Genomic DNA, 24663 nt, shown 5'->3' with positions numbered 1-24663 from the left:
GTTTAGCTATGACTTTGTGTGGAAAGTGTTTTGTAGTTTTGTTTGTATAGTTCCTGACTTTCCCTTGCCAGATAGATTCCCAAATATTTTATACTATTGACAGTTATTTTAAATGGAATTTCCCTTTGTATCTCTTGCTATTGGATTTTGTTAGTGATGCATAAAAGTGCTGATGATTTATGTGGATTTAAACAAAAACAAAAACAAAAACAAATTAAAAATCCCCAATCACATACTAAAGTTGAAATTCTAAAAATAAAAGGAGTGATTAATAAAATTGAAAGTAAAAAAAAATTCAACTTTAGTATGTGATTGGGGATTTTTAATTTGTTTTTGTTTTTTAGTTGCAAGCCCAATTCACTGATTTTCTCTTTCTCTATTTTATGCAAGTAAGCCCCTAGAGAGCTAAAATTTTCCCTTATTACCACTTTGGCTACATCCCACAAATTTTGGTATGTTCACTCATTATTGTCATTCTCTTGAATGAAATTATCAATTGTGTCTATGATTTGCTATTTCACCCATTCATTCTTTAGGATGAGATTTTTTAGTTTCCAATTACATTTTGATTTATTTTCCCCTGGCTTTTTATTGAATGTAGCTTTTATGGCATCATGATTTGAAAAGAATTCATTTACTATTTCTGCCTTTCTGCATTTGAATTTGAAGTCTTTATGTACTAATATATGGTCAATTTTTGTATAGGTTCCATGAACTGCTGAGAAGAAAGTGTACTCCCTTCTGACTCCATTCAGTTTTCTCCAGAGATCTATCATACCTAACTTTTCTAGTATTCTATTTACCTCTTTAGCTTCTTTCTTATTTATTTTGTGGTTTGATTTATTTAGTTCTGAGAGTGTAAGGTTGAGATCTACCACTATTATAGTTTTATTGACTATTTCTTCTTGCAGCTCTCTTAACTTCTCATTTAGGAATTTAGATGCTATAGCACTTGGCACATATATGCTTAGTACTGATATTGCTTTATTATTTATGGTACCCTTTAGCAAGATATAGTTTCCTTCCTTATCTCTTTTTTTTTTTTTTCTGCCTTGCTGATGCATTTTTCTTTTCCACTTATTAGTCACGCTCAGTTTTAAATAGCTTTCTGATCATCCAGGTCCTATCAAAGAAGGTGAGAGAATAGTTTCTTTGGAGTAGCGTCTGATTTCACCACCTTGGCTTCTTCCATGAAACAGTTCTAGTATACTCCTTCCATAGTTCTAGTATACTCCTTCCATTCCTTATCTCTTTTAAATAGATCAATTTTTGCTTTTGCTTGATCTGAGATCAGGATAGCTACCCCTCCTTTTTTTGCTTCACCTGAAGCATAATAGATTTTGCTCCAGCTTTTTACCTTTAACTCTGCATGTATCACCCTACTTTAAATGTGTTTCCTGTAAATAGCATATTGTAGGATTCTGGCTTTTAATCCAATCTGCTATCTGCCTCCACTTTATGGGAGAGTTCACACCACTCACATTTATGGTTAAAACTCCTAATTCTGGATTTCCTATCATCTTATTATCCCCAGATTATACTTTTCTCTTTCCTTTTTCCCTTAATTCCCCTCTTCCCCCCCACCCCCAGTGTTTAACTTATAGGCACAACTTGTCTCAAGCAGCCCTCTCCCTTTAGAGTCCCTCACCCTTTCTTATATCTTTCCTCTACCATTTCGTATTCCCTTCTATTTAACCTACTCCTTCTCTTTTTGTTTTTTCCCATCCCATTTTTCAAAAAGGTGAGAGAAGTTTCTCTGTAAATCAAATATGTCTAATATTTTCTCTTTGAGCCAAATATGATGAGAGTAAGACTCACACAATGTTCCACCCTTTCCCTTCTTTCCCTCAGATACAATAGGTTTCCTTTGCTTTTTGTGAGATGTAATTTCCCTCTTTTTACCTCCACTTTCCCCTTTTTCTGGTGCAATCCCCTTTCCACCTCTAGTTCCTTTTTTATATTATAACAGTAAAATCAAATTATACATGTACTCTCTATGCATACCCATAACAGAAATACAATTCTCAAGTGTTCATTTTAGCATTTTATGCTTCTCTTGAGTCCTATATTTGGAGGTCAAATTTTTTGTTTAGCTCTGTTTTTTTTTTTTTTTTTTTTTTTAATCAGAAATAAATGAAATTCACCTGTTTCATTGAATGCCCATCTTCTTCCCTGGAAGAAAATGCTTAGTTTAGTGGGATAGTTTATTCTTGACTTCATTCCAAGTTCCTTTGCCTTTCAGAATACCAGATTCCAGGCTCTTTGATATTTTAATGTGGAAGCTGCTTGATCCTGAGGTAATCTTTATTGTGGCTCCTCGATATTTGACTTGTTTTTTTCTGTCTACTTGTAATATGTTTCCTTGGTCCAATAGTTCTAAAATGTAACCACAATATTCCTCAGAGTTTTAATTTTGGGGTCTCTTTTAGGAGGTATTTGATGAAGTCTTTCAATGGCTATTTCACCATTTGATTTTATGACATCTGGTCAGTTCTCTTTGATGATTTACTGAAAAAATAGTGTCTAGGCTTTTTTTTTCATCATGATTTTCAAAGAGCCTAATAATCCTTAGATTATCTCTCCTAGATCTATTTTCTGGGTCTGTTGTTTTCCCAAGCAGGTATTTAAATTTTTTTATTTTTTCTTTTTTCTTTTTCTTTCTTTCTTTCTTTTTTTTTTTTTTTTTTTTTTTTTTTTTGGTTTTGATTGACTGATTCTTGATGTCTCATTGAGTCATTCATTTCCATTTGTTCAGTTCTGATTTTTAATGAATTATTTTCTTCTTTTACTTTTTGTTGTTGTTGTTGTTGTTGTTCAATAGAGATTTTAAATGAGTTGTTTTGTTCTATGGGATTTTTTTTTCCATTTCACAAAAAAAAAAAAAAAAATTTAGAAGTTATTTTCTTTTTCCAATTCACAAATTCTGTTTTCCTGGGAGTTCTTTGTCTTTTTTTCCATTTCACATATTCTGTTTCTCAGGGAGTTGTTTTCTTTTTCCAATCTATCTTTTAATGAGTTATAGGCCTTTTTCAAACCCTCTTGCAAAGTTTTCCTTTCTTTTCCCCATTTTTCTTCTAACTCTTTTAAGATCCTTTTTAATTTCTTCTAGGACAGCCTTGTGTGGTGGAGACCAGGTTACATCATCCTTTGGGGCTTCTTCTGGACACAGTCTTCTTTTAGTCTCCTCAGGGTTTGAAATTTGTTCTTCTCTTTCACTATAGAAGCTGTTTATAGTTAGAGCTTACTTTACCTTTTTACTCATTTTTAACAATGTTGGGATCTGCTTTTAGAGCAAGGATGTTCCAAGCTTCCTCTACAAACTCCAGGGATCGGCTACACTGGAATTGTTCTGAATCACTCCTGGTGCTGGGTGGGTGTGGCCACATGCTATAAGAATCCTAAGACTCCAATGCTTTGGGGTACACTCTTTACCTTTTGTGTTTGTGTTGAATGTTTTATAACTTCTCTGCTGACCTACTGGCTTGCAACCAGGCAGAATAGTGGTAGAGTTCTCCCCATAGATTCTCTGCCTTGTGGAGACTTCACCCCACTCCTGGCCTTCTTAGCATGTGCTGGCCTCCATGCTCTGCTTCCCTGCCTGCACCTGGCCTCCTCCCATTTCTGAGCCCAATCAAAACAGACATTTTCTGGCATTCTTCAAAATTATCTTCTGCTGATAATTTGCTGCACTCTAAATATTTGTGGATCCAACCAGTCCAGCAATATTTCAGAGGCTGAATTTTGTGATTAGTGTGAGGGTAGTAGGAGAGCTCAGAAAGAAGCATGTGTCCTCTCTGCCATCTTGGCTCCACCCCTAATTTTTAACTCTTTAACTAGCCTAAGCACAAAGGGGAAGAAAAAAATGTGTTAAAATATTAAAAAAAAAAAAAGATAATATTCTAGCAGAGAAAAATAAAAAATATCTATCCCAATTTATTTTGTGAAGCTGACAATTTAAACAAAACAGAGGATTATCTACCAAAATATGCAATAATTAAATGAATAATACAGGAAATAGAGACCTTATACAATCTAATTAATTAAACTGAAAGAACCACAAACAAACTATGAAATAAAAGGTTTTATTATTCATAAACATTTACAGATAAATTCTATTAGATTTTAAAGAGCTATTAATACCTATGATGTATGTATTATTCTCAAGATTTCAAAAGACAAATATCCTACAAAATTATCTTTGCCAAGACAAATATAAATCAAGTTCCTAATTTGTGGAACCATCAAAGAAAGAGATTGATAAAAAAAAATTTCTTTAATGAAAATTTATTTTAAAAAATTGAAAATTAATCCCAGAAAAAGATCACAACAATCTGAACAAATGCCAATCTTTAGAAATAGAGATAGATAATTATATATAGAGAAATATGGATTTCAACTAAATTAGAATGATGCCAGGGATGAAAGACTTGTTTAACTTTAGAAAAACATTCAATATAATTGATTATATTACAAGCAAAACTATCTCAAAAGACTTGATAATGTCAAGATTCAAAAAAATTTCTATAAAGTAGAATATTTATTATATATGTAATAATTTATAATACAAGATAATCTAAGAATTAAAAACAGTTTATAGGCATAGAAAGAACTTTTTTTTTAATTTGAAGTTTATATATAAAACCAAAAGTTGCCATTATGTTCAATGAAACATTATGAATTTTTCCAGTATAACTTACTGGAAAGTGAGGAAAAAAGGAAAAGAAAGACCTTTGTTAATTATAGAGACAATCCTCATATTTTTCTGTAGAAGAAATTGACTTACTAGGAGTTCCCTACACAAGTAATAATATAAATCTTGTCAAAACAACAATAAAAACATTCTCTCAGTGTATTTAATATACAATGAAGTCTAATTATGAGGACATGAAGTTACATTTTTTTTTCAAATAATACTATCTCCTTCTCAATAAAATCATTTCATACTGAGTGATTTGCCTCATTTGATCCTCACAATAACCCTATGAGTGCATTACAGAATTACAAAATCCCAGAGTTGAACAAGACTAAAGGCTATCCTTAGCAGGGAAAGAATCCATTCTATAACAGTCAATAAATGGTTAATCAACTTTTACCTGAAGAACTACAGAGAGAGGGTTCTTTCTTTATATTATTGTTTTCTTTCTTAAATTACATTAAACTTAAATTTACTTCTTTTCCATATCCACTTTTTACTCTTATTCTGTCCTCTGAAACCAAGTAGAAAAAGTCTAATTCCTCCCAAAACTCAACTTCATGATTTTAACTTTGCCTTTTAGGTTCTTCATAAAAGTATCATTTCTGACCAGGTGAATCATCAGAAGCAGAAGTAGTCTTCCAGCTTGGCAAGACTTAAAAAGTTCTTGGACACATCAGAGAGATAGTGAATTACTCAATCAGATTGACAAATTGCTATCCCAAGAAGCCTTCAACAAAGAGTTATCAACCACCACTATTTATCTCTGACCCTTATTGAATTACCTTTCACTTAAAAGCCCCCATAGATCTATATCCTTTTTTTGGAAGATAAGCATCTATTTGGTTCCTCTTCAGTGGGGTCAGCTGTCTCCTCTTAGCAAAAAGCCTACTATATACTGCTTAATTATAAGAGTAAAGTAATTTTCTTTCCTCTACTCTTCTATTCACATTTTCTTCCTCCATTCCAACCAGATGAAAAAAAGACAAGATTCCCCTCTAGATTTTCAGACCCTTTTTTAAAAATAATTTTCTATTGAAGCTCTTCTGTTTTTATTTTGTTCTGGTTGTGATTATGGATTAGTGTTGTCACAGTAAGTTGCAAGCAATAATCTGGAGAACAGAGATGCATACCTCAACCTTTCTATCTTCTCTTCTAGAAGGGAGATGAACTTCCTCTCTGAATAATAGTTATGTAAAGGTCATCGGATCTAGAGCTGGACAAGATCATCTGGAACAAAGATTATTAACTTGGCACCCATGAATATAAAAAAGCTATAAATAATTCAATATAATTTGGTGGGGGTTTTTTGTTTGTTTATCTTATATATTTTATTTTATGAACTTGAAACATTATTCTGAAACAAGATTTGTATGCTCAGACTGCCAAAAGAGTTCATGAAGCAAAAAAAAAAAGGTGGAAAAACTCCTGAAAAACTGTTTAATTTTACAGATGGAGAAAATGAGGTCAAGGTATAATGGAAGATTTGCTGAAAGTCACAAAGGAAGTGTGAGAAATGATATGTTAATCTGTCTTTCTATGTCAGAGCCAACATCCTTTCCACAATATCCAATTCTTATTATACAGCATGTATTCAGAATCATATCATGTGGCTGAAAGATTACTAATGATTCTGAAATTTATATATATGTGTGTGTGTGTGTGTGTGTATAAATTCCAGCCAGTCTTTTCTCCTTTGTTTAGGAATACAGTGTGGTTCATCACATCATCAACATGGAGTTAAAATGAATCTCTAGATTCCATCAAGATCCCTTTGTTGTTATTGCATTTAACTCTTCATGACCCTGTTAGAATTACAAGGTGAGAACTCAGGTTGTCTGGACAATTCTCTAGCTCAGAATTCACACCTTTAGTTCTGGCCTTTAGGGAGAGTTTGCACCTTTGAACTTCTGAAAAGGAGTTTACACAACCTTTGGGAGGAGCAAGTTCATTGGTTGAAATAATTTTTTCACAAGCCCCCCCCTTAAGTTCTCATTACAATCTCTCTGAAGATAAAAGAGGAGGGCAGAAGGGCAAGGAGTTAGTCGAGTCTGGGACAGAGTTGGGAAGGCAGGCTGGAAGGAGAGAGTCTGGCTGGGAGATTGATTTGAGAAGGCAGTCTTCAAGGATAATTTAGAGACGACCGGACCTTTACAATTCAAGAACTTTACAACTTAACGCCCACAATGTGGGGCAAGGACTTTTGCTTATCCTGACAAGGACTTATTCTAAACCCTTCAGAGGAGCTAGCCTGGACCTTTATATGATCCCATCTGGTATCTTTTTGGCAAAAATACTGGAGTTTTTGCCATTTCTATCTTCAACTCATTTTACAGATGTGGAAACTGAGGTAAATAGTTTAAACAACTTTACCACATTACCAGTATCTAAGATCAGAATTGAAGTCTGGTCTTCCTGACTCCAGGACCAGTGATCTATCATATTTTGTATCATCTACTTATCCCATTATTCTACTCTCTAAAGATCATCTAGTCTTATTTTGCAAGTGAGGTAACTGAAATCCAGGAAACTTAAATGATTTGATTGAGGTCACACTGGGAGGAAGCACCCAAGTCAGGATTCAATTCACTTTTTTCTGACTCCTGAGTCAGTGTTTCTCTATCTCTTTACAATATGAATGCAAGATCATATTGCTGATGATGTTCTATTGGACAAAGAAGAAGTTAATTCCAGCTGGCACTTTGCTTTTTGTCAGGAAATAGAGGATGGTTCATGTCAACCAAAATATTCGAACAGATTAGCTAGGCTAGTCTTGAAATAAAATGTGGAGAATGTGACCTGTGATGGGAGAGCACACTTATTCATGTGGTTCAAAATTAGGCATGCCAACTTAAAAAAAAAAAGTTCTAAGCACCATGTTCATTGCATTTGCTTCAGTATCAACCCTCAGAAAATAGCAAAAAGAGCATGTATATGCATATGTATAAAGCTAGACATTCATTTTCATCCATAAGCAATATCTTGGTGTGTTTTGTTTGTCTCTCTCTCTCTTTCTGTATATAAATACACATACTATATATAATATATATACTATATACATAGTAAGGGCTATATAACTGCTAGCTGTTATCATTATTATTTATTTTTACATGTATATTATGTGATATGGATCTATCTCAATGTAAATATCTTTAAGAAATATATTATTATGAATCTGTATATATTTATGTATATGTTTATAGATATATAGATATTTATATAACATGTGTGTATAACTTATACTAGAAATGTGCAGTTAAATGGTTAACAATCTCCGGATAAGGGGAGAGAAAGAATTATGATACAATTCTAAGTTTAATTCATATTACTAACATTTTTTCTATCATTTTCTGAAGTTTGGACAAATTTTTAGCCTTTACTGATTTCAGAAATATAAATCTTCACACTGAAAACTTTTTTTTTTAATCTTCTTTTTTTTTATTTTATAATTATAACGTTTTTTTGACAGTACATATGCATGGGTAATTTTTTACAACATTATCCCTTGCACTTACTTCTATTCAGATTTTTTCCCTTCCTCCCCCAACCCCCTCCCCCAGATGGCAAGCAGTCTTATATATGTTAAATATATTACAGTATAGTCTAGATACAATATATGTGTGTAGAACCGAATTTTTTGTTGCACAGGAAGAATTGGATTCAGAAGGTAAAAATAACAGTTTACATTCATTTCCCAGTGTTCCTTTTCTTGATGTAGCTGGTTCTGGTTCACACTGAAAACTTAACATATCAGTTCTTGGAAATGGGTATTAATTCGTTCCAATATAACCTTGTTTGTATCAGTTTTCTCAAGCCTTGAAGTGTTTGTGATTGTTGAAGTCACAATAAAAAAATAAAAAATCTAAAGAGCATTGTAACACAATCCTTGATAAATATTAGCTGTGTGAAAATGTACTTCAACTCACAGTGCCTATGCAATTTCCTAAGAATATAAATCATAGATTACTTGTTTATCTACATTGGTAGAGGGAATTTCAATATGTGATATTCCATATGCCAATGAAATTATAGTTCTTAAAAAAGACAGATCTTAACTTTAAAACAACAAATTGAAATATATACATATGTGTATACATACCCATGTATGTGTGTATGTACAACCATGAAAGTTAATTTCTTCTTAAATGCTTATAATATTTTAATAGTTTCTCACTCTATGTGACTTTACATTCTCTGTATGAAGCTTTCCATTGCCAAATTTATTCCCCTTCAATATAATATAGTGAGTACATATCTTACTCTTATTGTTATTCTCTTGCTCTGTATAACTTCATAGCAACCTTTCAATTTTTTCTGTTTCCCAAAATTGATTGCTGTAACATCACTTTTATAGTAATTGTGCAAGTCATTAATATATAAGAGTTTGTTCAGCCATCCACTAAACTTTATGTATTTATATTGTTTTGAGTTTGTTACAATGATAAAAAATGCTATTATTTAAGCAGATGTTTCTTTTTGCCTTTATGATTTTTAGGATATAGTCTCGATAATAGTATTATTGGGCAAAAGGGTTTGCTTTTGTGATTGGAAGTACATTACCAGATTTTCTAAGAAAAGACCCTATCAATATTCAATTCTCCCAATAATGTAGGAATAAGCTTATATCCATCTGGCCCTATTACACTATTTTGTCCTTTTCCTTATTTTTACTAAAGTGAAATAAGTGAAGAAGTAACTCAAAGATATTTTAAATTATATTTCTTCTGATTATTAGTAAGATGGAACTATTTCCCCAATGACTGCATAAATTTGTGCATCTTTTTTCCCTAAGTTGTCTATATCCTTTTAAAATTTATCTAATACTAATTGATTGGTGTCATTGGATGTCTACATTAATTCTTTATAAATATTAGGTGTTCACATTACATGTTATATTTGCAACAAAATTTTCCAATATTTTATGTTTATATAATTTGATTATTTTGGCTCTTATGCATTCATCTTATTTTATATTGTAAAATCCATATGTTCTAACCCTAATTATTTCTTCTTCTTTAATTAATAGCTAAATTTCATTGCTCTCTATAGTTGAAATAATTGTTATTCCTTTCTAATGTTTTTATAGTTAATTTTCTTTCATAAAATAGCTGTAACCAAGATAGATATAAACTGACTTTTTAGGAAATCATAAGATTATTATTTTTTTTAATTATTTCAGCTTCAAAAAATTTAATGAATTTTTTTTAAATTATGCTATGAAACCAAGAATGTCTTTGGCAGAATATGAACTAATTAGCTGTAAGACTTCTCCTAAATTCTTTCTTTCTGGAGACTAAATATAACCTATATGATAAAGTAAGACATGTTCAAATCAACTAATTTTAAGGGAATAACAAAAAATAGAACTGATCACCTACCTCATTGCTGAGAAATGAAAAGCAGTTGTAAGTTACTACCATCCTAGCTTTCTTGGCTTGTACAAGCTGAAGGAAATTCTGCATGCAGTGCAAGGAAGTGTTCTGAGCCAAGTTTATGTTCCAACTGAATATTCATTTTTATTTAAGGTTAACACATAAGCAGGAAGTAACAATGGCTGCTCTCAAATGCATGCCAGTCTGCTATGGACCAATTGACCCAAAGCCAACTATGGAAGGCTATGGCAGAACAATGGATGAAAGCTCATTCAATGATACTAAAAAGAAGTCCTGGCCCTAAAGAAGAATCAAACAAATAAAAAAGTACTTTAATTATCTCATAAATGCCAGGCACTGATCTAAGTATTGAGGATCCAAAGGCCAAAATAGAATTGTCCTTGCCCTTGAAGAGTTTAAATTCTCTGGAGACAATACATATATATATATATATATATATATATATATAAACATATATATATATATATATATATATATATATATATATATATATATAAACAAGGGCATATAAGACTTATTCAGAATGAATTACAAATTAAAAATAAATATATGGGAAAGGGAGGGAAGGTCACAAGCAGTTTTAAGGATAAAGAAAGGTTTCATATAGAAAAGGTCTTTTGATTAGGCTTTTAAAGGAATAAAAGAATTTTAAGAAGCAGAAATGAGGTGGAAGAACATTACATCTTGGAAAACAGCCAGTACAAAGATGAAAGACAGAAAATAAAATGCCATGTTTGATTAATAGCAAGAAGAAAAGATTGTTTGGACTATAAAGTAAAAAAAATGCAACTATATATCATAAGATTTTAAAGATAGGTTGGAATCATGTTATATACTCATATCTACATATATATGTAGTTTTATACATATATATTTTATTATATATAATTATATATATTTATATATATATAGTTATGTTTAGCTATATAGACATAATTTGTTGTATATCTCATCCATTAGAATCAAAGCTGAGGAGGAGGAGGCAGAGAAGAAAGAACTGAAGGAAGAGGAGAACAAAGAAGAGGAGGAGGAGGAGGAGGAGGAGGAGGAGGAGGAGGAGGAAGAGGAAGAAGAAGAAAAAGAAGAAGAAAAGAAGAAGAAAAAGAATTGTCAAACAAAGTTCTGAGAATCAAATGAGAGAATATTATAAATAATTTAGCATAATGTCTGGCACATAATAAATGCTTAATAAGTGCTCAGCCCTGTTTACCAACCCTGACTACACATATCATTACTATCAAGCTGAAGACTACAAAATAAAATTTTATAAAATGTTATTCTCTAAAAGTGCAGCCAAGTATTGGGCACTTTACATGAAGCAAGACAATATCAAAACATCTACACAAATAGATGTAAGATAACAGTTTTATGGTACCCTGCAATAGAGGTCAAGATGAAAACCAACAAGATAGACAATTTTGAAATTTTTTTTGTGTTTTTTTGCTCTAAATTCATTTTTTAAATTAAAACTTCTTTTTGAGTTAAGGTGTTTCACCTATGCTAAACTCCTTCCTTATTTCTTACACATAGGTATTTTTAATATATTCTTTTGGCCACTGTTAATCTACCAGAAGATTGCAGGCCTTGCAGTTTTTGTTCTTTTGCTAAAGAGAAATGGATTCCTTCCAGTGGAGGTTTCCAAAGCTTTTATTTCAGAACTCTTCCAAGGAACTCCACCACAATGAAGTGACTGCATCAGCTGTAGATGTTACTTCTAGAAAAAGCACCTTCCAAAGCAGAAGAGATTTGAGCCAAAAAAGAAGAAATTTGATGATTTTGTTGAAAGAAAAAAGCTAAGGAAAAGAATAAAAGGCCCAGGAATAAAAGAGAATGAGTTGCCAAAAATGTTTCTCCACAAAAAGAGAGAAGTCATCAAAAATACAACTAATATCCAAAAGACCATTTATTTATTTTCCTTATTCATAAATCTTCTAAGAGATGTAATGATTGTTAGTATTCCTTTACCTATGAAGTTTAAAAATAGCAAAGTTAAAAAACAGCAAAATCTACTCTTTCTAAAATTGTAGCCATATTTGTTAGTAAAAAAAAAAAAAAAAAAAAAAAAAGCTGGAACTCACACATGACATATTTTTTTTACTGATTAAATATGGCATATCAGAAACGAAAGATTAAATTTTTTAATAAGAAAAAATGATATTTCGTTTATTTAAAATGAAAGTCTCTTTTTCAATATTTTGGTCAACATTTAAATAAATGTTCAGTTAAAACAAATCTGTGAATCAGATGAATTTAATACATTTAGAAGTAAAACTATTATATGAATAAAAAGATGATTTGTTATTGTAACAGAAGAGAAATTTAAGATTTTTAAAACTGAAAGAGACTTTTGAGATCATCTAGATGAGAAAATGAATGCCAAAATACTCTAAAAGGTTTGAGTTCATATTCCTTTAGGGGAATGATTGAGGATGAAATCCAGTTTTTCAAGTTTCTGTGGGTCTAGGGAACTTCCAGTGAGGAACTTCCTTTACCAACACAGATTGGCATAAACTCTGCCACTCCATTGGGAATTGATTTCTGTTTGAATGTTAAGCCATTGTTGTAGTTTGGAAACAATTTAATGACAGGTTAAGGAAGTATAAGAAAACATTACACTTAAAAGCATATTCTTATTTAATTATTGCACAAAGAAAATCATTGTGTATGTGATCATGGATATTTCTAATTGCTGCAGAAATTATCTTGTAATGTGTCAAATATGCATATGCTTATTGTCACAGGGGGAAAATAAAGTTGTATAATTGGACAGTTATTTACTGCTTAAGGCACCATTAATGATAAATCTTGCCACACTTAGAATTTTTTAGCAGAAAAATGTAAATTATTATAAGGCCTGTAAACAAAGTTGTTTGATTTGTTTTGGGATTTTTTTTTGTCTGTTTTAGTTTTCTTTTCTTTTTTTTTTTTTTAAACCAGTAGAACTGCTAACATCCAGGATCTACTGATATAGCCTTCAAAAATTCATGTTCATCTCCATTCCATGATGATATATCAAATTAGAATATTAGTTACTGTGAAATCCCCTTGATGTTATGTTATGTTATGTTAATCATAACAAAGGGGGAAAACCATAAGGAGAAAAAAAGCAAGCAAACAAACAAATGAAACTAGTATGTTTCAATTCACATTTGGTCTCCATAGTTCTCTCTCTGGATGTGAGTGGCATTTGCTATCCCAAATCTATTGGAAATGTCTTTAATCACCACTTTTTTGAGAAGAGCTGTCTATCATATAGATCATCACATAATTTTGCTGTTACTATGTACAATGATCCCTGGGTTCTGCTCACATCAATCAGTATATTCATATAAGTCTTTCTAGTATTTTCTGAAATCAGTCTGCTCATCATTTCTTATTAAACAATAATATACCACTACATTTTGTTATGTGCCAGAACTTGAAACAAGGTGCTAAGTCAGTGGAATTGATAAAGACAATGGTTGTTTAGCATAGTGCTTAACAGTTCTCTAATTCAGTACATGTACTTAGTACTTACTATAGTTCCACAAGATTAACATCTTTGATTAGAGACCATATAACTTGGATAAGCTCAGCTAGGAGGAGAACTAGGGAAGATCAGAGAAATGGTGGTAATCTTCCCGCCTCCCCGACAAAAACTAAGACACATTCAAGAGTACCTCAAGAAGCTGGCAAAAGCAGAGAAGACAAAGGACTGGCAGCAGGAGCCTAAACTCTTAGAACCAAGGAGAGAGATAGGCCTCTAAGAAAGCTAATCTGGCCACAGGGAAGGAGACAAGACTTGGAAGGAGACAATAAAGGATTTGGACTTTAACCCCTGGCTGCATTTGGGGTGATTACTGAACTGAAACAAAGGATACCTCCAGAGACCCCAAGGAAATCTCAACAAGAGAAGATTACATTTTAAAGAAGAATGTTGCCATATTTATATACCATAATTTATTTAGTCATTCCCCAACTGATGGGCATCCACTCAATTTCCAGTTCCTTGCTACTTACAAAAAGAGCTGCTACAAACATTTTTGCACATACGTGTTCTTTCCCCTCTTTTATGAATTCTTTGAGATAAAGACCCAATAGTGACGTTGCTGGATAAAAGGGTATGCACAATTATATAGATCTTTAGGCATAGTTTCAAATTGCCCTCCAGAATGGCTGGATTAGTTCACAACTTTACTGATACATTAGTGTCACAATTTCCCACATCCCCAAAAACATTTAACATTATCTTACCTGTCATCTGAGCCAATCTTATAGGTGAAAGGTGGTACCTCAGAGTTATTTTTATTTGCATTTTTTTAATTAATCGTAATTTAGAGCATTTTTTTAACATATAATTAGAAATGGCTTTAATTTGTTCATCAGGAAATTGTCTATTCATATGCTTTGGCCATTTATCAATTGGGTAATGACTTGTATTTTTATAAATTTGACTCGGTTCTCTATATATTTTAGAAATGAGGCCTTTATCAGGCCTTAATGTGGGCTTTAAAAAGTTTCTCAGCTTTCTGCTTTCCTGCAAATCTTGATTATGTTGATTTTATTTGGGCAAAAACTTTTTAATTTAATGTAATAAAAATTACTCATTTTATACTTCATAATATTCTCTGGTTTTTCTTTAGTCAAACATTCCTCCCTTTTCCAAAGACCTAGAAGGTAAACTATCCCTTGCTCTCCTAATTTGCTTATAGTATTATCTTTTGCCCAAATCATGAACCCATTTTGACCTTATCTTGGTATAAGATGTGAGATGTTGGTCCATGTTTAGTTTCTGTCATACTATTTTTCAATTTTTGTCAAATAGTAAATTTTTTTTTTATCTCAGAAGCTGGAGTCTATGGGTTTATCAAATACTAGATTACTATAGTCATTGACTATTGTGTCTTGTTTTCATAACCTATTCCAATGACCTGGCACTCTGTTTCTTAGTCAATACCAAATGATTTTGATGACTGCTGTAATGTAATTTTAGGTCTGGTACTGCTAGACCAGCTTCTTTTGTGTTTGTTTGTTTCTTTGTTTTTCATTACTTCTTCTGATATTGTTAGGTTATCTGATTTTGATGTGAGTTTGCTTTTCAGTACAGTATAAAAATTAAAAAAAAAAGATTATTTGTGATTTTGTGGAATAGATTAAGCACACAACACACATATGTACATTTATAAGAGAAAGAAAAAGAGAGAGTATAAATAAGAGAAATATGGAAAAGATATACTTGTTAGATATGTTATGGGAAGAGGTTATGATTTAATAAGAAACAAAGATCATGAGAAATAAAATAGATCATTTTGATTAAAGAGATTTTTCAGAAACAAAATTAATTCAGGCAAAATTAGAAGAAAAGAGGGGAAAAATTTTACAACAAATCTATTAAAGGTCTCATTTTCCAAATGCCTTTAATTTGTTCATCAGAAAATCAGAAAATCTATAAAAAATAAAAGTCATTAAAGGATCAAAAGGATATGAACATGCAGTTTTCAAAAAGAAAAAAACTCAAAACTATCAATAGTCACATGAAAAAATATTCTGTATCACACTTGATTAGACATATGCAAATCAAAATGATTCTGAGATATCATCTCACATCTATTAAACTAACATGAGAGAAAAAGAAAATGATGAATGCTACAGAAAATATGAAAAAAGTGACATTAATGTACTATTAGTAGAATTGTAAAGTGGTCCATGTATTCTGGAGAATATAGTGTATATAGATTATATAGTCTATAAAGGGTTATAAAACTGCAAATACTCTTTGACCCAACAATTTCATAAAGGAAAAAGGAGAAGGACCTAATTGTACAAGAATATTTATAGCAGCTTTTTTTATAGTGTGAATAGAGAACTGGGTAAATTCCATCAAATGCAGAATGACTAAAAAAGTTGTGGTATAGATTTGATTCATTTCCCTATATATATATATACATATATATATGTATATATAGGGAAATTTATTCTATACTATACTAAATATAGTGTGTGTGTGTGTGTGTGTGTGTGTGTGTGTGTGTGTGTGTGTATGTGTGTGTGATATAGCACGATAGTAATATAAAGAATGAATACGGGATGGATTCAGAAAAGCCTTGAAAGTCTTATATGAACTGATGCAAAATTAAATGAGTTGAACATTATAATAGCAATATTGTAACAATGATCAACTCTGAAAGACTTGGCTACTCTTTTTTTTTTAAACAAAGTCACTTTATTATAAATTTTTTGACAGTATATATGCATGAGTAATATTTTTTTATAACATTATCCCTTGTAATCATTTTTCCAAATTATCCCCTCCCTCTACTCCCTCCCCTAGATGACAGGCAATCCCATACATTTTACATGTGTTACAGTACAACCTAGATACAATATATGTGTGTAAATACCATTTTCTTGTTGCACATTAAGAATTAGATTCCAAAAGTATAAGTAACCTGGGTAGATAGACAGTAGTGCTAACAATTTACATTCACTTCCCAGTGTTCATTCTCTGGGTGTAGTTGTTTCTGTCCATCATTGATCAACTGGAAGTGAGTTGGATCTTCTTTATGTTGAAGATATGCACTTCCATCAGAATACATCCTCATACAGCATTGAAGTGTACAGTGATCTTCTGATTCTATTCATTTCACTCAGCATCAGTTGATGTAAGTTTTTCCAAACCTCTCTGTTTTCATCCTGCTGGTCATTTCTTACAGAGCAATAATATTCCATAACCTTCATATACCATAATTTACCCAACCATTCTCCAATTGATGGGCATCCATTCAACTTTCAGTTTCTAGCCACTATGAAAAGAGATGCCACAAACATTTTGGCACATACAGGTCTCTTTCCCATCTTTAATATTTCTTTAGGATATAAGCCCAATAGCAGCAATGCTAGATCAAAGGGTATGCACAGTTTGATAACTTTTTGGGTATAGTTCCAAATTGCTCTACAGAATGGTTGGATTCTTTCACAACTCCACCAACAATGCATCAGTGTCCCAGTTTTCTCACATCCCCTCCAACATTCATCATTATTTATTCCTGTCATCTTAGCCAATCTGACAGGTATGTAGTGGTATCTCAGAGTTGTCTTAATTTGCATTTCTCTGATCAGTAGTGATTTGGAACACTCTTTCATATAAGTGGATATAATTTCAATTTCATCATCTGAGAATTGTCTGTTCATATCCTTTGACCATTTATCAATTGGAGAATGGTTTGATTTCTTATAAATTAAGGGTCAGTTCTCTATATATTTTGGAAATGAGATCTTTATCAGAATCTTTAACTGTAAAAATATTTTCCCGATTTGTTATTTCCCTTCTAATCTTGTTTGTTTGCATTAGTATTGTTTGTACAGAAACTTTTTAGTTTGATGTAATCAAAATCTTCTATTTTGTGATCAATAATGATCTCTAGTTCTCCTCTGGTCATAAATTTCTTCCTCCTCCACAGATCTGAGAGATAGACTATTCTCTGTTCCTCTAATCTATTTATGCCTAAATCATGGACCTATTTTGATCTTATCTTGGTATATGGTGTTAAGTGTGGATCCATATCTAATTCGTGGCATACTAATTTCCAGTTTTCCCAACAATTTTTTTTCAAATAATGAATTTTTATCCCAAATGCTGATATCTTTGGGTTTGTCAAAGACTAGATTGCTATAGATGTACCCTTTTTTAGGACTTGGCTACTCTCATCAAAACAATAATCAAAGATAATTTCAAAGATCCCAGGATGAAAAAAAAAATATTTAACAAAGATAGAATCAATGAACTCTGAGTGCAAATTGAAACATTTTTTAACTTTTTTTTTTTCACTGTGTGTGTGTGGAGGGGATGTTTTACAATATGGATAATATGAAAACACGTTTGATTTTATAGATGCTTACCCTGTGATTGAAGAGCTTGACTCTTCACGTAAAAAGGAAAAGATACACTCCTTTTGATTTGGATAAAATTAAGGATTTGAAAAAAGGTTGCACTCTTTATGGGGATACATCCTCTTATGTTAAAATGTTACTAGATAATTTGTCTTATGAAATCCTAATCCGGAATGATTGGAAATCCATAGCAAGGACATGTTTAGAACCTGGACAAAACTTGTTGTGACTTTCAGAGTATCATGAATTATGTAGGATTCAAGTCAGACACAACAGAGAAGCAGGGGTTAACACACAATTCACTTTTGACCAACTAGCAGGTGAAGGTCAGTATGGAGAGAATTTAGAACAGATTTATTATTCCATAGTGGTATATGAGCAAATTTCTAAGGCTGCAATAAAAGCTTGGGGTTCCCTCCCCAGACAGAAAGATCAAGGTGAGGCTTTCACAAAAATTGAGCAAGGTCCCAATGAACCTTTTGCAGATTTTGTGGGACGTCTGCAAACTCCTGTCACAAGAACCATTGGAGAGAATGCAGCTACAGAAATAATGACCAGACATTTGGCTATGGAAAATGCCAATGAGCTTTGCAAAAGAATTATATGGGGACTAAACAAAGATGCTCCTTTAGAGGAGATCATAAGATGCTGTGCTACAATAGGCACAAATGCTTATTATACTCAGACAATGATGAACATGGAAACACAGGGCCCTTCTTGGCAAAGGACTTCTTGAGAAACTTGTCAATTTTTTCAATGTGGAAAAGTTGGATATCTAAGAGCTCAGTGTAGATATGGAGATAGAATGAGAAGAAAGGCTGAGAGAAGACCTAAAACTCCATGTCCAAAATGTCACAAGGGCTTCCATTGGGCCTCAGAATGTGAATTGACCTAGGAAAATGAGAGGTGGAGCCCAGCTCCAAGATATCAATCAAAAGACTGGTGGGACATTATGGCAGCTGAGGTTATACCCAAAGAGCCTTTAGAAGGTCAGGACTCGGGTTTGATCAACCAGTAGAAAAGCAATCACATGGCAGAAAGGGATTACCTGATCAATCAGCCAAAAAGCAATCAGATAGGAAATGGATTACCCTTGGGGAGAATACAGGCCTTTTAAACCAACAGGGCAGTATCCAGTGCAAACAGCTCCAATGTAATTGCCAGATGATGAGAAGAGATTTAGAAAGTGGTAAATAGAAGGGAATTAGATAGGTTAATGCGTGGGGATAGAGGATTTGCTTGTATTTTTACAGACAGAGAAGGAAACAGATGGATGCCAACAAGCACCTGGAGAGAAAAGAAAAAGAGAAAAACCTCAAAACAAAGGAGAAGACCTAGGAACAAAATCTGCAGGAATCATTGGATTCCCTAACACAAGATAAGACTGTTAAAGGATTTGAAAACCAGCAGGGATAATTGGATTCCTTGAGATGAAAAATTGTTGATAAGACTATTGCAGAATTCAAAACTTGCAGGAATTATTGGATTCCTGGCACATGAACTAATGGACAATAGATTCCTTTTGGAGTATTTCTAGGACTTTTGGACATGTATGAATTCCTCATGTTGATTCTTGTTATTTGTTACATCACTTCTAGCCGGTGTTATGTTACTATGTGCTTATGTAATTTATCTAATTATGTGTAATACCTCCTATATTGATGGATTTATGTATACCTGTTTCAAGGTCATGACCACCCTATGTTGTAAATCAAAAGAAAGGGGGAGATGTTAGGGTTACAAGGTAATATATTTGGTTCAAACCTTTAAAGGAGTTTACACCTTTAAAAAGAGTTCAAACCTTTGAAGGAGTTTACACCTTTAAAGGAGCTCACTCATTGGTTCTTTAAGGAGTTCCCACAAGCCCATGGAGTACCCACAAGCCCATTCTCTGAGAGGATATAAGGAGCCAACATTAAGTGGGGAAATGAGTCTGGGAGTGAGTCAAAGGGAGAACTTCAGGGAAGCTCAAGGAGATTCAGAGTTAGGATTCAGTGGATTTGCAAATCCAGCAGATTCACAAGACTAAATGAAAAACCTGCTCATGGACTTCCAGGAGATTCACAACTAGGACTGACTTCTGGGAAACCCACAATCCCACATTCTTGGAGGCAGAGTCTGATTCATTCCCATGTCTACCTTTGTGCTGGATGGAGGCTTTGGATTCATAGGGAGCTGGAGAGAACATTTGGAAAGAGACAGTAAAGGGCTTTAACTCCTGACTGCATTTTGGTGATTATTGGAACAGAACTGAAAGGAAGGCTGCCTCAAGAAACTCCTCAAGAAACCTATCCCCAATAATGTATTGCTGTCTATCTATTCACAGAGAAAGAAAGAGCAATGTAGTATAGTAGAATATGGCTTTGTTTAGAATCAGAGAATCTGTGGATTAATCTCAGCTTTGTTACTTACTTCAAATGTGATCTTAGGCAACATCACTTACATGATCTTACTCAACATTTTTGGTCTCAGGTTTCTTATCTGTAAACTGAAAGGATGCTTTAAATAATTTCTGAGATTCCATTACGTCCATTAGGTGATCTATTGAGACCCCACCCCTCCCACTCCCCATCTTTTTTCTCACCAGGCAGGGAGTCTCTGGATGTATTCAAAGGCTAGGTGATTTAACACCTGCTTAAGGCTTTGAAGGCCTTTGGTCTAGTTTGAACCTAAGCCTTTGAATTGGCTTTGAAGTATATATTATGTTGAATTGCAGATTCAAAGAAGTAGCATAAGTGCTGCCAGAAAATGTATAGGAAAAGTATGCTCATATACATACATATTTATGCATTCATAAATACATATACAATGTATCTACAACTATTTATAGACTCACACACATATGCATATGTATGTATGTATGTGTCCCCCTTAAGCCTGTCCCCCAATTTATACTGGCACCAATAGGTTCCCAGAAAAGCTGTTACTACTACTTTCAGAGTTGTGGGGACAAGCTCATAGATGACTATTCTAATAATACTGATCACATTCAATAATTGGCAAACTTTTAAAAGCCATATTGAAAATGAAAGTGCATGTTGTTGGACAAAATACTATGAATGCATTTGAAGTAAGCAATAACATATGAATGCAAAGTAGTAAACTGTTCATCCTGTTCCAGCACCTGCTTCAACTGTTGAAGATGCCAGCAATAATAGGAATGATGGTGGTAGAAGCCAGAAGCTTATGTTATTTATTCAAGGGAATGGTATAACGGGGGCCCAATTATTAGTGGCACCAATCAGTTGCCAAATTCCCCCAATTATAATGGGCATAACTATGAAGAAAATTATTACAAAGTTATGGGCTGTAACAATTACATTGTGGATTTGATCATCGCAGATCAGAGTTCCAGGCTGGCCAAATTCTGCTCCAATAAGGAGGCTCATGCCTACTCAAGCACCTAATAGTAAATAGAGTGCCGATGTCTTTATGGTTAGTAGAAAATAGTAGTCAAGTAATGGACATAGGTAAAATGGCTGAGTGTAAACCTTGAACCATAAATTCAAAGACAGAGACTAAATATCTCTTTTTACCAATAAATTGAAGCCAAATGTTAAGGCACTTAGCTGTTACCTAAGAGTTAGTAGGACAGATACTCTCCAATTTAGAGGCAAAGGTGATCTATTGAGACCCCACCCCTCCCACTCCCCATCTTTTCTTTCTCACCAGGCAGGGAGTCTCTGGATGTATTCAAAGGCTAGGTGATTTAACACCTGCTTAAGGCTTTGAAGGCCTTTGGTCTAGTTTGAACCTAAGCCTTTGAATTGGCTTTGAAGTATATATTATGTTGAATTGCAGATTCAAAGAAGTAGCATAAGTGCTGCCAGAGCTTAATTAATTAAATTAATTAATTAAAAGTGCTTGATTAATTAAAATTAAAGTGCTTAATTAAAGTGTTTGATTTGCATTTGAAAGATGGAAGATAAAGTCTTGTAGTTTTTTGTTTTGTTTTGTTTTTTTTTAATGTTTAATACTTTAGCTTAACAACCTAAAAAACCAACCAAAGAAAAAAATCAATGGTAGTTTTTCACAGAAAATAAAAGAGTTGCCTGAGAAATTATCCAATTTCTATGAGGCTCATTCCCAATATTCTACATAGTCATATGCTATTCTCATTTGATCATCAGAATCTTTCATTTTTCTAGATATGTATGTAGGCCACTGCTATTTTAGATAAAATAGGCTGATCTAGGCTGACAGTGGTGAAAATACAAAGACTCTGCAAAATAAGTTGTTCAAAGGCAATAAAAAAATTGAGTAAGGGATCCTACTTCCTGAATCATCTTTTAATCACAATGTAATAATTAATCATTTGGGATAGGATAAGAGTTTACAGAAACAGCAGAATTGTAGGACCTTTAAAAATTGCATTTTTAGTGAAATCATGCCAAATAAGTTCCCTGCTTTATGAAAAGAATAATATGAATTGATACAGAATGAAAGAGGTAGAACTGTCTGTGTATTTGTGTGTGTGTATGTGTGTGTGTGTGTGTGTGTGTGTGGTATAGGGTATTCCAAGCTTAAAACTGTGCCATGCTTTTTGGGTCAAAAAATAGCATAAACATACAAATATATATGTATACATATCCAAATATATGTATATACATATATACACAGATGTGTGCATATAATAACTACAACCATATAAAAAGATTGCTAAAGAGGGATAAAACTATGCGATTTTTTTGAAAAATTATGGTCCTGGAGGAAAAAAAGTAGTAAAGCATACATAAGAAATGGAAAGGGGATCCGATTAATACATAACATCATATATAACATCAGATGATTATATCAAGCTTTTTCTATTAGTTGTCTGGAGAGAGAAGATCCAGAGATGATTATGATGTAACAGCAAAGACATCAATAAAACACATCTTGAACATAGTTTCCAGTTTCATACAATATAAATTATGTCTGTGTTATGATTGTGTGCAGTAAAATATAGCTATATTTCCTGTATCTCTTCTCCATCTAATGATAATAAAAGTTACAAAGTATATAGTGCTTGAAGATTTGGAAAACATTTTTGAAATAGTTTATTTTATTCTTATTACAACCCTGGGAAGACAGTGTTATAATCCCCATAAAAATGAGGAAACTGAGGCAGGCAGAAATTAACAACTTGCCCAAGGTAATACTGCCAAGAAATGTCTGGGATAAAATTTGATTCCAAGTCTTCCTGACTCTTGGTCCACTGTTTTACCCATTGCCTTCTAGTAATGTGAATAATTTGCCTTTCATAAATACTGATAATGCAATTGTCCCCAAATTAAGAATTTTTAAAATACCAAAATAAAATCTGTCACTATTAAATATTTGGTTAAAAATTTTTAAAAGATTCTTGTTTCCTTATAGGGAAGATGAAATATAGTCTCATGGCCAAATGGCACCATGAGCTGCAGGAAGGGGGGAAAGGAGAGTAGAAATGGGAACTTTTCTTCCTCTCTGCCCATTCTTTCAGCCTTAGCTTCTGCTCTGGCAGGACTAACTCTGCCTCAGGCCATGTTTACACTAACAAGGAAAGAACCATTGCTGGAGTGTTCCAACCATAACTTTAGACAGGACCCATCAGCTGGAGTCAAGCTATGTGTCAGCACAATTCACAGAGACTCAGAAGCCTCCAGTCTTCCAGTTAAGCTGCCATATAGACAGACCATTGTTGACTGGCTTAGCTACAAGTGGTGATCAGAGGGGAGAGGTTTGAACAAATAGGCTTTTTGTACTGCTTAGAGATGTGGCCTGCATTGATTTGAGCCAGTGTGGTATAGTGGTTTGAGAAGTCAGAAAGATTTGTATTCACATCCCACATCTAACACACATTGATGATTATCATAGCAAAGTCCATTAATTAATTCCTTTCAGTCTCAGTTTTGTCATTTGTCAAATAAGAATCATAATTGCAGTAAGAGTTGCTATAAGACTCAGATATGTAATGTAAATGAAGTGCTTTGAAATTTTTAAAGCATAATATGAATGTCAGCTATTGTTAGTAGTAGTAGAGATAGAATACATGTTCTCTACATATTCTCTACAATGTTCTCTATCCTTACATATCTACATGTTCTCTACAATGTTCTCTATCCTTAATGAAGACCAATAAAAGGAAAGAGAAAAAGTAGTCTTAGTCCTAGAATCAGGATGGAGTCCCTGCCATGAAGAATAGGTCAAGTCTAATAAAACAAATAATGAAATTTTAATTTCATCATAGTGGAATCCCTCTAATAATTCAGATATCAACTCATCTAAAATTTAGTAGTTTTAATAAGAATAACCAACATTTGTAGAAAGTAATAACATCCAAAGGGTATTTTATAAATATTATATCATTTTATCCTCACAAGAACCCTGGGAGGAAACCATTACTATTATTCACATTTTATGGGTGAAGAAACTGAAGCAGACAGTGGTTAAATGATTTGTGCAAACTCACAAAACTGGTAAGTATCACAAGCTGGATTTGAACTCTGACCACCTATCAGACCATCTATCTTAGAGATTTCTCTTAAGATTCAAAGGAGTACTTTAGTAGATAATCTTAAATAGTTGCCTAACTTCCAAAGAAATTAAATGGCTTGCTGATTGTCAAATAGCTAATAAATCTCAGAAATGCAATTTTAAAATTCTGATTTTACTAGAAAGACTAGTTTTTTATAGATTTTAAAATGATAAATCTGATAGTATTATCTACCAAATACCTATAGTTCC

At 32.9% G+C, this 24663-nt stretch overlaps 1 long non-coding RNA gene across 1 annotated transcript in view; it reads left to right on the top strand.

Annotated features, from left to right (window-relative positions):
• The window catches only part of LOC141541238 (uncharacterized), a 65587-nt gene extending 54492 nt beyond the window's left edge, over positions 1–11095 (top strand). Inside the window, exon 3 of the long non-coding RNA XR_012481704.1 lies at positions 11047–11095. This is a non-coding gene — a long non-coding RNA (uncharacterized LOC141541238). The remainder of the gene's footprint in view (positions 1–11046) is intronic.
• Positions 11096–24663: the final 13568 nt, after the last annotated feature.

This window comes from Sminthopsis crassicaudata, chromosome 4 (genome assembly GCF_048593235.1).
Source record: "Sminthopsis crassicaudata isolate SCR6 chromosome 4, ASM4859323v1, whole genome shotgun sequence".
Classification (NCBI taxonomy): domain Eukaryota; kingdom Metazoa; phylum Chordata; class Mammalia; order Dasyuromorphia; family Dasyuridae; genus Sminthopsis; species Sminthopsis crassicaudata.
This window is presented reverse-complemented; position numbering and strand designations above follow the sequence as displayed.